The 13264-nt window shown below is 38.1% G+C and overlaps 1 protein-coding gene across 10 annotated transcripts in view; it reads right to left on the bottom strand.

The window, feature by feature from the left end:
- Positions 1 to 12519, bottom strand: part of KLHL8 (kelch like family member 8) — a 53924-nt gene extending 41405 nt beyond the window's left edge. For 2 of the 10 annotated variants that reach the window (XM_082391133.1, XM_082391138.1), the window contains exons 1-3: positions 12323 to 12519; positions 3441 to 3571; positions 835 to 946 (exon numbers count right to left, since the gene is read on the bottom strand). The gene's annotated coding sequence lies outside the window, so the exon portion shown is untranslated. Of the gene's footprint in view, positions 1 to 820; positions 947 to 3440; positions 3572 to 11051; positions 11155 to 12322 lie in introns of all 10 variants that reach the window. The other 8 variants (XM_082391129.1, XM_082391137.1, XM_082391131.1 and 5 more) reach the window with 7 other exon arrangements.
- Positions 12520 to 13264: the final 745 nt, after the last annotated feature.

The following is a 13264-nucleotide window of genomic DNA, read 5'->3' as shown; positions in this document are numbered from 1 at the left end:
CGTGTGCCACAACTACTGAAGCCTGCACACCTAGAGCCCGTGCTCCACAACGAGAAGCCACCACAATGAGAAGCACACGCACCGCAACGAAGAGTAGCCCCCGCTCTCCGCAACTAGAGAAAGCCCACGTGCAGCAACAAAGACCCAATGAAGCCAAAAATAAATAAATAAAATAAATTTATTTAAAAAAAATGGTGGGAGCTAGGGTTTCAATTCAGTTCTGATTAAGCCCATTCTTCTTCTACTATATCACAGACTTCACTATTCCTTTTTCCTCAAGTATATGTACAAGTCCTCAAGCTGTTCCTCATGGGGCAATGATGTGAAAGCCTAGCTTATTAAGTAATGCTTCTTTCATGAAGTCTTCTCTAATTCTTCCAATGGGATGTGATCTCCCTTCTATGAACACAAATAGTACTTTGACTTCTCTAATTCATTCATTTTTCTTTCCCTTGTGTTTTAGACATATCTGCTTAATACAGTGTGAACTCTTTGAAAAGATTATGTCTCAAAAACATCTACGTATCTTACCTTATGTCAAACTACTCTAGCTTCTGTCTAGTAAAAGGCTTTATTATGGTCATAAAATTATTTCCTTTGTCAGAGGACTGCTCTTTAAAAAGGGCATTAACAAATATTCATTTTGATAAAATTACTTTTACATTTGACATCAAATTTGGGCAAGACACAACAGCTCAAAAACTTTCTATACTAAATTCTTTGAAAATGGTCTATTTAAAGAATGCAATGTTTTCAACTTCTTAAAAAGTCTATTATATAAAATAGAACAGGAAGACAGGAGCAGGAAAAAAATACTTACCCTAAGACACTCACTCTATAGTACTTAGCCGAGGGACTTCCCTGGCGGTCCAGTGGTTAAGACTTTGCCTTCCAATGCAGGGGGTGCAGGTTCAATCCTTGGTTGGGGAGTTAAGATCCCACATGCCTTGCGACCAAAAAACCAAAACATAAAAAACAGAAGCATTACTGTAACAAATTCAGTAAAGATGTTAAAAAAAAAAAAAGATAACATCCTAGTAAGAACTGACTGTGGGGCTTATAAAGACTGCATATTAATAATGAGTGCAAGTGTAACTCCACCTAAACTCTAACCCAGAATTTTTTTTAATGTACCTAAGATTCTGACTCCTAGGAAGAAAAAAAGATGATACTCCTTCTTCCCCCAATATATTAAGAGATTAAAAACACCAGAAAAAAAGAGAGATGGTCCATGGAAGTTTGTTTCTATCATACCCTGGCACATTATGGCACTGAGGCAGACAGGAAGTTGAGGCCATTTTTATTGTTCCTCTAAGAGCCAGTAAAGTCATATCAACCAACAAAATAGGAAGTTCTGAAGAAAAAAATACTTCAAACAGAAGAAGATAGGTTTTACTGGTTCACTGCAGGAAATACACAACAAAAATAGTGTACTTTTACACGTAAACACAACAATTTACAATGAATCACAGAAAAGACGCCTTACAGCAAAAGCATAAAGGTACTACTATGTTAAGTCAGCCCACTTTATTCTCTATTTTCAAACTTCTTTGTATTTATAATCTGACATTATAGCATGTACTATCAAGATGAAATACTATTATGCAGAATATTGTATTAACTCATACTGTATTATCCTCAGAAAGGTCTTTACAGGCAAAGAGTGACTTTTATACTAAATATTAATCAGAAGAGTACTAAGTAGAAAGAATTCCAAATGGCACTTTGACTGAAAGCACCTCTAAAATAAACTCAATGCTATATAGTTACTGATGCAGTACTTACTATAGGCAGCAATAGTGCTATTAGACTCATTCTTCTTTAAAATAACCTTAGTTTGTACTCTTTACAATTCAGTTATAGAAGAAGATTTTAAATGATACAAAATATATTTTATAGCAGTTTCTGATTAATTTTAGAGCTATATCTGAAAGTTGACAGAGAATGTGTGTGTATTTACCAAACTTAACTCGTGTGGATTTGTGAAATAAGATAGTAAACCCCACCTTACGTTGTATAGAGGAAAACATGACTGCATGTAATTCTCCACACACTTCATGCTATTTCATACCTCTCTGCCTCTGTTCAGGCTATCTTCTCATTTTGAAATGCCCTTTACCAACTCCCAGTCTTATCAACTGACTCTTACTCATTTGTTAAGACTCGGCTGAGGTTCATTTGCTCAAAAAGGCCAGCCCTGAATATCTCCCTTATTCCTAGCCTGGATTGGGTGTACTTCCTCTGTGCTCCTATAACAGTTTAATCACATCTTTTTCATTGCACTTATATAGTGGATTATACCATATTCAACTTTTTAGTCAAAATTTATAATACTTGTAATAATTGCTTAATCACTATTAGTCTTTCCCGTAACACTATTTAAGTCCCCAAAATATAGGCACTTTCTACTCACTCCTACTGTTCCCATGTTGAGCACAACACATGGTAAAGAGAGGTATTAAAAATACTTTTGGAATGGATGAACAGATTAATTATGAACCCTGGAGACTATTTTTCTATTATCCAAATCAACATATAAATTATCTTAACTAAAATAACACTGCATTCTGCATATATTATTTTAATCACAATCATAAAGGATGTCACTTAGCAGACATTTTTGAATTACTTCATTTCACAGGTAAATGTTTCTTAAAATTTATTTTTTTACTTTTAAATCAGAAAAAAATTAAGCTATACTCATTATTTCCTTTTTATTTACAAAAGCAAAGAGTATAGAGATTTTAAATTTTGAATCAAATGGTCCAGAAAAAAATATATTATGCCAATAATTAAAGGAGAATCTGCTGCTTTGACAAACTGAATTATAGCTTCAGTAGTTCCTACTCAGTAAAGGTACATGCAACTTCCAAGAATTTACTACTGTGACTTACAAAAAAAGTGTTTCTTAGCATTAGCATGTTTAGATACAATTGTTATTTGTTATCAGAGTCTGCTTGTTAAATACTACTGTCATTTCCCAGGTCTAAAAACAACATTTTCACTGCACTGTATACTTTGTAAAATGTTTCTATTTTAGAGTCTGTTTTATTGAGAAGGCATTCTACCGATGCTTCACTACCAATAATCATTTCCTTGTTTGAACTGGACCACGTAATTTATTACAGTCACAATAGTTTAAGGGTCTAGTATAAAACAGTTTAAAAAAAAAAAAAGGACTTGAAGTTTGCCTAAATATGTGAATTGCATTTTGCAAACTCTTAAAAGGAGCCCCTATTATTATTTTTACTTGAGAATGCCATAGAAGTCACAGGGTTGTACTCAGATAACAGATGATAATTACTTGAATAAAAACATGAAGCCTACTAAAAAATTAATTTACCAATAATTTGTTTCCAAGTGTCAAAAGATGAGATATTTCCCACTCAACATATGAAATAAAGCAAAAACCACAAAGCTAAATAATAATTATTACTTACTTCAGGAAGAGCCATGCTGGTCAGGCATAGTCCCTCTGAGTAGAGCACATTGCTAATCTTACATAGAGCTTGCAAGGAAGTGTGGCGTTCAGTGACTGGTGGACTTGCAGAGGCTTGCAAAATCTTGTTCACTAAGGGAAGTTGTTGTTGATTTATTACACTGACTTAAAATGAATGCTAAAGAACTGTCATTTATTGAGTAAGCAGATTGAAATTGGTTCTGATGACTAATTGTTACCATGACTATACAAGAATCAGTCTTCTCTTTGGAGTCTGGGAACTTCCTTTTATTTTTACAAAATAAGCACATAAAGCAACATATGCATATAATACTAAGGATATATACTACTTATGTGGTTTTATAACATTTCAAGGAATTTCAATAAAAAAACAAACACTGTCAGTGTTAAGGATAAACACCATTTGTCTTATATTAATCATTCAATCAGTCATCACATGTTATATTGCAGGTTCTGGAAATTCAAAGATGAATATGAAAAGCAACAACAAAGTGCTTTACAGCAGTACTAGCAGTACTATTCAAAGTGGATCTGGTCCACAAACTTTTTTTTAAACAGGTCTGCAGTGAGGTAGTACACAAATGGAGTGTCTAGAAACTCTGATAGCAAAGTTATATTTGAAAGTAATTTTACGTCTGTTGAATTTCATAAAAAATTGAAGTTTGAATTTTGTGTCCTTTTTTTCATTTCATTTTTCCACTAATTAATTTATTTTTGTTGTCTTTAACAAAGTATTAGTTCACAAACTAGTTTTTCCCTACAGCGTCTGAAAAGCACTACTTTATGGAACTCAAGAAAGGCAGGTAGCCACAATAGGTGAGGCTGTATTATGTTTTGCTACTAAGATACATGCAAAAATAACATGTATTACACACCAGGAAAGTACCCACATCAAAATCTGAAGAATGGTGTTGTTAGTGGCCTAGACGAAAATCCCTCAGCAGATGATACAGCACACTTAAGAGAGGCTGCATCATCAATCCTCTAGATGGATGAGATCATAATGAATGGAAAAACAAGTGACTCATTAAAATGCTTCAAGAGTCAGATCCTAAATGTGAAGAAATTTAGGAATACCTTAACCAATCTATCTCTTGTATTTTCCTTTTTTTAAAAAAAAAGTATGCAAAAGCATAATCTAATTTTTTTAAGTAATCTGTCCCCCCAAAAGATGAATAAGACATGACATAATTCCCACCATTAAGGAGCTTGAATCATCTAGACGGGACACAAACAGGTGATAATAATATTGTGGTAAAGGCAATAGTAGAGAAATATGCCGGATAATATGGGAGAGCCTAAACTAGCCTTCGTGATCAAGAGGGCTCCCCATTGAATGCAATATCTCACACGTACTCGAAGTTCCCATTCCACTTTATCCAACTATAACCAAGTTTCACACACTCTACTCCCTAAATTTTTCTCATATTGTTGGCCTTGCTTCTCCAGCCACACCACTTTAGTCACAGGCCTCATCATCTCACAGTTATTATTATAGCCTCCCCACAGCCTCTTCTCTCCCCAATACATCCTTCTTACTGCTGCCAGTTATCATTCCCAAATTCAAATCTGATCATATCACCTCAATGCTTAAAAACTTCCATGGATAATGTAACAGTAAGTAGAAAAAACTAGGTACAAACTGTATGATCTGTATTTTATAGATGTATATGTGATAGGTTTCTAACTTGAACTGCGTTTACAATCAATTAATGAAACAATTCCAAAGCCTCTATTTTTTACAGAGAAATTTGTGAAGGAAAATAAGGAAATATAAGTTTAAAGCTGGCTGCAGAACTTTAAGGCATGGGCTATACAAAGTATAATCCCAAAGCTCTTCAAATTCTAAGAAAGAAAGAGAAATGACTAAATGTTTACTCCTATTATAGCTAGCATTGTTTTAACTAGGTTAAATATTCCTATATATTATAAACATTTTATAATACTTTAAAGTCCCTTATATAATGATTATATGGTACACTTGTTGATTTTATAGGACTTAAGAAGTAGCATGGTATAGGAGAAAAAACAGTGAGTTAGGTATCAGAATTGGATTTTAACTAACTGCATTATTGGGAAGTTACCTAATCTCTCATGTCTCAGTTTCTTCATTTATAAAAGAACAGCATTGGTCTAGGTCAGGGGTCAACAATCTTTTTCTGTAAAGGGCCAGACAGTAAATATTTCAGGCTTTATGTGTCACTGAGACTGTCACAACTACTCTACTATGCCATTGTGGTAGGAAAGCACCCATAGATAATAAAGTAATGAGTGTGGTTGTGTTCCAATAAAACTTTACAGAACCAGAAGCAAGCTGGGTTTGGCCTACAAGACCATAGATCTGGGAAATCGCTGTTTACAGTCTTCCCTTGATATCCTGGGGGATTAGTTCCAGGACACGGCCCTTCGTACCAAAATGCAAGGATACTCAAGTCCCTTATATAAAATGGCATGGTATCTGCATATAACCTATGTACATCCTCCTCTCATATACTTTAAATCCTCTCTGAATTAATTATAATATCTAATACAATGTAAATGCTATGTAAATAGCTGCCAGTGCACAGCTAATTCAAGTTTTGCTTTTTGGAACTTTCTGGAATTTTTTTTCTTGACTATTTTCGATCTGAGTTTCCTCGAATCTGCATATATGGAATCTGCATATACAGAGGGCCTACTGTACTTCTAGTTCTAAACTATGAGAGTACTTTTTTCCTATTTAAAATTATTTAAGCTGTTGCCTTTCTTTTTAGAGAAATCTATAGTCATATCTAACACAAGGCACATAAACTAGTGGTTAATAGCAGACTTCAGAGCCAGTTTTGAGATTCCCTACTAGTTGTGTAACCTTGGGCAAGTCACTTAAAATCACTCTGAGCCTCAGCTTTCTGTAAGACTGTTGGGAAGGATAAATGAAGTAGTATAAGTAAAGTACTTAGCCCTGTATCTAGTTCACAGCAAGTATTCAATAAATGGACATTATTACTTTTACAAATTATGTGATCCTCAGCCCTTGATGAGGAACACAATCCTCCAATCAACATTTTTTCCAGCAAAGAAATAAAATATGTTATATAATGATCTACATTCAGATGCAGTTTTCACTATAGCAAAAGATGAGAACTGGCCATATTACTCTAAGTCTTTCTTTTTTAAAAAATAAACAACAGTCAGCATTAGTTGAGTGCTTACTATCTACTTTGTATGTATGACTGTATGACTTTGGTTAAGTTATATAACCTTTTATCAGCCTCAGTTTCTTCACCTGTAAAAATGAGGAAAGTTACAGTACAAACTTCATAATTCATAAAATTGTTATAAGGACTGAATTAATAAATTGTCTGGCACAAAAGCTATACAAGTAACTGCTATTATTTGAGTTAGATATTTCACATTTATTCATTCCACTCCTCAGGACAACTCAAAGAGGTATTATTCCTATATTTACAGTTGTAGACAATAAGGCTCAGAGAAGTTAAGAAACCTACCCAAGGTCACACAGCTATTAAGTGGCAATGCCCAAGACTCAACACAGGCTTGCATGACTATATAGCCAAAACTCTTAACACTAGGCCAAAGATGGCATTAACTGTCTTTGTACAGGGAGTGTAACTACATCTTTGTATGGTATGTATAGATTTTAAGAACTAAAATATGGATGTTAATAACATTCTCCCCATACAGAAAATGTTTTTGAATTTTTTTTTAAAGTTCAAGAGTAAGAGAACACACATAAAATCACTGATTTTTTAAAAACTGAAGTATAGTCGATTTACAATGTTGTGTTTGTTTCAGGTGAACAGCAAAGTGATTCACTTATACGTATTTTTTTCTTTTTCAGATTCTTTTCCCTTATAAAATCACTGATCTTCTTAACATGACAGTATTACCATAGATAAAATTTTTGCTAAAATGATTCCTGTTTTCTGTATCCAATTAATTTAACTCAAACTTTCATTATTAAAGAAATACACAATCTTCTGCATTAAAATAACTAAAGATGCAACACAGTGACTTTTATATATATATATGTGTGTGTATACAGATATACACACACTATGCAAATGCTGACATTCATCTCTAACTGATCTTCGAGATCCATATAGACCTCTCAAACTACTTTTATAAAGTGCAAATCTAGAGAGTTAAACATAGTTCTGCTACTTTATAAATCCCCAAGTATTTATTTAGAACCTTGAACTTTGAAAAGCATTCAGATATCAAATGAAAATACCAATATCAAAGGGGAAAAGAAAAAAAAAAACTCAAAAAAGAGGGGGACTTCCCTGGTGGTCCAGTGGTAAAGAATCCGCCTTCCAATGCAAGGGACGCGGGTTTGATCCCTGGTCAGGGAACTAAGATCCCACATGGCACGGGGCAACTAAGCCCGCGGGCCACAACTGCTGAGTTCATGCACCTCAATGAGAGAGCCCACCTGCCACAAACTACAAAGCCCACGCGCCCTGGAGCCCACACACCACAACTACAGAAGAGAAAACCCGCACGCCTCAACGAAAGATCCCGCATGCCTCAACGAACATCCTGCGTGCCTCAACTAAGACCCGATGCAGCCAAATTAATTAATTAATTAATAATTTTTTAAAAAGACATTACTCCACTGGATAGACTCATTCATAAGTTTGTATACCATCACTTGATCCACCTCATACTCTTCAGACCTTGTGACTGCTACTGGTAACTGACCCAGAAACAGAAGTTGGCTTCACACTGTAAAGCCTTATAGCCCAGCAATCTATCACTAACAAAGAAAATAGGGCAGTTTGATATAGCTTACTTGCAAACTCTATTACAGGAAATGAACTCAAACTTAGAACACTAACCTACTTCTGAAATTCTCAAAATGCAAATAAGATTAATTTTAAATGTCATAATTAAAATCACAAATTAAAATTTAATCTACATAAGCTGACTGTAAATTTCACATTCTTTCCAAAATAGCAATGCTGAATGTTAAAATGATCATCAATTAGGATTCAATATAACTTCACATTCCGTGTTATATAAGAAGAAATATTACAACATAAATATATTATGTAAGTATCATCATCTAGTTTGGAAGAGAAAATACTTAATTTTCTTTAGCATTTGGTGTTTCGTTGAGAAAAGAAAAAAAGTCCAAACTTTAGAATAAACAAACCAAATTATCTTTTAGCATTTTAAAATCATATTCTAACATGCTGGATTGTATCAGGGTGACATTCTTTTTTTTTTTTTTTTTTAATTTTATTTATTTATTTATTTATTTATTTATTTATGGCTGTGTTGGGTCTTCGTTTCTGTACGAGGGCTTTCTCTAGTTGCGGCGAGCGGGGGCCACTCTTCATCGCGGTGCGCGGGCCTCTCACTATCGCGGCCTCTCTTGTTGCGGAGCACAGGCTCCAGACGCGCAGGCTCAGTAGTTGTGGCTCACGGACCTAGTTGCTCCGCGGCATGTGGGATCTTCCCAGACCCTAGGGCTCGAACCCGTGTCCCCTGCATTAGCAGGCAGATTCTCAACCACTGCGCCACCATGGAAGCCCCAGGGTGACATTCTTTGCCGTGCATTTTAATGCCCATCAAGGCTGGAAGGGTAGGAGGAGGAGTGGACATTATCTGCCTAACAATAATGGATCAATCAGTGGTGTGCGCTCCAGGTATAAGCAGCAGCACTCTTATTGGTAGGAACATAATATATCAAAAATATCAACCTCTATTTCTAGAAGAAAAACAGGCACTCACGGTGCTTCAAAAATTATCTGTATACACATACACAAACACACAAAATTCTGTTCACTTTCCTTTATCAAAAAAAATAATTTTAAAAATAATCTGCAGAATATCTAGTAAAGAAACCTCCTTAGATAACTGAAGCTAATGCTTCAGTTCAGTTAAAAAGGGTCGTGAACTCCTTTTAAACATACATTGAAAGCTGTGGGTCTTCTCCCCAGAAAAACACAAATTTACACAGAATTCAGACTCTTGGAAGACCATTTATGGACACATCCATAGATCCAGGTTAAGAACCACAGACAAAGTAGAAATTTTCTCAAGGTCCCTTTGACCCTCTTCCATAATTTTACCTCTGACTCACAAGAACCAACTAAATTATTCATAACCAGACAATGAACTCTCTTGTACAGCCAACCCTTAAAAAAAAAGTTTGACAGTACTTACATAAGCAGTATTCAAAAGAAAATAAACTACACTGGCAGCATTTTGAAATATAGTATGTGACTAATGATACTGATGAATATGATAGTGCATTACAGTTTATAAAATGACTTCACATTATAAAAATGAACATTTTTACCCCCTTTTACAGCTAAGGAAATAGAGGCTCAGAAAATAACTTGTCAGGGTCACACAGCCAACAACTGAAGAGCTGGTATTCTAATCCAGAGTTGCCTAGTTCCAGAACTGAGCTCAATATGTTATTATATCCTGATGCTTCCACAAGAGCCCCTCACACAAAGAAAATAGATTTTTTTTTTTTAAAAGCCTAATGGGTCACATTTTAGTGCAGCTGTGTCTTGAATATTGACATCAATTTTTTTTAAAAAGTATATTTCAAATGTTCCATTTCCTCTTGCTTCATTGGTTTACATAAAACATGTTTTTCAGAAAAGTGAAGAAACTCTCAAGCTAATGAGTTTCAGGACTGAAAAATATGACATTTTCTTATTCTACGAAGCATTTCTTCTCCCTCATCTCTTTAGTTCTTAATACACAAAAATAAATGACTCTTTGTTGAAAATTCAAATATAAGAAACCAGTTTAAATATCCAGTTTTAAAACACAAAAGCTATTTGAAATTAATTTTTAGGACGTTCAAAATAGCCCCTTTAATCTTTTCAAAATGACAAACCCATTTTCAGTTCTCTACAACTCTTAAAAGAGTTCTTGATTTTTTGAAAAAGGGTCATTTGTCTAATCCCACAGAATGTACAACGCCAAGAGTGAACCTTCAGGTAAACTCTGGACTTTGGGTGATGGTGTATCAATGTAGGTTCATCGAGTGTAACAAATGTACAATTCTGGTGTGGGGATTTTGTTAGGGGAGACTGTGCATACATGGGGCAAGGCAGGGGGCATATGAGGGCAGAGGGTATATGAAATCTGTACCTCCCACTTAAATTTGCTATGAACCTAAAACTTCTCTAAATATAAACTATTTTGATAAAGGGTGGGGGGTGTCTAATTTATCTACCTCACTTTCTTCTTAACAAATGAGGAAATAGTATTTTTAAAAATTGCCCTCACTGGCTGTGAATTAAATTTCCTGCCAGGATACAGAATGTGCAATTATTACAGAATATATAGAAAATAATAGTAATCTTATCAAATGCTGAAAGAATTAACAGCTTTAACTGTTAACATGATGAAGCTAAATGCAATAGAGTATGGTATCCTAAGATTTCTTTTGACATTTATGTTCATACTCTTCGTATCTTAAGGGTGATATACAAAGTGACTGAAAGTTTGAAGTAGGTCATGGGTTGACTGACAAACTAAAGTGGGTGCCCCTAGGAAGGAGGAGGAAAAACAGCAGCCAATGAAAAAAGCCACCGCCAAGTAGAGATCCTCTGCTTACCCAAGTCTACCCTCTGGCAGGATCAAGACTCGAGGGAGGTGGAGGAAAAGGATTTCCTCATAGAACGAAAATGAAGAACACCAAGAGTCGAGCAAATATCAACCTACACAGGAAAAAAAACAATGCAAAGAAAAAAAACGTGCAACGAGCAGATAAAATACCTGTGTCGACCCCGTTTCTTTCAAGAACTTTCTCCCAAAGAATCTTCCCAAAGTGGTAACATTAGCATAAGGTAAAGGGCCAAACACAGTTATGCTATTAATGCAGATTAGAAGGAACACTGAGAAAAGTTCAATTTTCTACGAAAAGTCATCCGATCCAACACTGCCAAGTGGGAACACATAAAAAAGCTCTTCAAACTCAGGCACCCAAACGCTTGGACAGTGCGGAATCCAGTAAAGGACCAGCCCCGGGCTAGAAAACTCGAGCGAAGTAGATAAATCGCCTCCCGCAGGAAACCAGCAAGCTAAGCCCAGAACTGAGAGAAAGGAGGAGAGAGAAGGCATCCACGACACTAAAACAACTCCATTGAGCAACTGCGGGTTTTGAAAGAGGCTGCAGTTTCTGGTGTCACACCGGGAGGCACTCTTCGATCCGGTCTCCACCCCCGCGGATGGTCCACCAGGCGCAGGCTGCAAGCCCCCAGCACCGGCCAGTCCGACCCTCAGCGAGCCCCGCGGACCGGCCAGTCCCGACGGGCCACGAACCCCTCAGGCGGGCCAGTCTCGGGAGAGGCGGCTAACCCTCCGGGCGGGCAGCAAGCCCCCGGAGCGAGCATCCCGGACCACGGTTAACCCCCCGGCGGGCCGCGCGTCCGGCGCCGCAGGGCCCGGAGTCAGCCTGCCTGCCCCACCCCCACAGGCCGCGGGTCCTGGGGGTGTAGGGCCGCCCTCCCCGGACCCCGGACCCGCGCCCACCGCACGGCACTGCTCATGCTCGGGAACCCCGCGAAGCACCTGCTTGCCCCTCTCTTCTTCGAAAGACCCAGAGGAGCGAGTCAGGGGGCCGCTGGCGAGGCTGACAGAGCCAGAGGCTGGGGTTTCCCTCGGGGAACGCGACCCCGTGGGAGCGACAGAAACCGTGCAGCGGTTTAATGGGCCCAAACCCTCTCAGCTGCGGAGTTTGGGTTACTGCGCGCAGGGCTGGAGTTTCCCCGCGCCACAGGCGCGAGCCCGGGCGGCGTTACGATTTGGGGTGAGGGAGAACTTGGCAGGAGGGGACAGCACCGCACAAAGGAGGAGGGGAGTGAGGGGGAACGAGCGTCCGGTTACCTCAGTCCTCGGCTCGTCCTTCCGCTCGGTTCCTCCCGGCCTCGCCAAGGATGCAGCCGCGCTACCAGGTTCCCGCAGCCCCGAGCGGCGCCGCACCAGCCCCGCGCGAGAACCCGACGGACGCGCGCTCTCTTGCGCGGCCTCGCCGAGCCCAGCCGGTGCCTAGCGTCCTCTCGCCCGCGCCTGCGCACAGCACCCTGGGAAGTGTGGTTTCCAATTACCTCCTCCGGGGGTCCGCCCCCGCCCCACGTGCTCTCGGAGCCCAGCTCCGCTTGGGTAGCGGGAGTTTTCACCCGACTGGGAGTGTTATCCTGCCGGATCCTGACGGGCCAGGGCGGACGTCCCGAAAACACATTTTTAGATAGGCCACGGCATAAATATCTGTGGAGTTATCCGTTTCTTCACTTCTGTGGCAGTACTATAAGTCCCCACTTGATCCTGGTGAGGGTTCTTAGGGTTTGTCTCTTAAAAAAAAAAAAAAAAAAAAAGGAAAAAAAGGATTTTACTTTTATTGCTGTCAGTTTCTCCGCAGGCTATACAAGGATATATAAAACAGCTGGTGTTTATAAGCACATAACCACAGTTTATAAGCCCACGGAAGCAGTTGATTGACCTAAGCACTCGCTGCTAAAAACCACTGCAAGTAAAAATGCTGTTGAAATAAACTGATTTTTCGATAAAGTCAATGAAATGTAGGAGGAGGGGGATAATGAGAGAGCAAAGAAAAAACTTTGAAGAAGGATAGTCCCCGAAATGTGTCTTTTGTTAGAGCAACCTCTAGCTTTCACAACCCTAGGAATCTGTTTCAGAATAAATTCAATCCTAGGTACATTTATAAATATTAACACATAGGTTTGGATTGATTTTGCTAGAAAAGAGGTTTTTTTTTTTAACATTAGCATCTTATGTAAAAACCCCAAAATGACTTTGAAATTTCATTTC

The sequence above is a fragment of the Balaenoptera borealis genome (genome assembly GCF_965194805.1).
Source record: "Balaenoptera borealis genome assembly, chromosome: 4".
In the NCBI taxonomy this organism is placed as follows: domain Eukaryota; kingdom Metazoa; phylum Chordata; class Mammalia; order Artiodactyla; family Balaenopteridae; genus Balaenoptera; species Balaenoptera borealis.
Note: the sequence above shows the minus strand (reverse complement) of the source record. Positions and strands in the feature narration are given on the sequence as shown.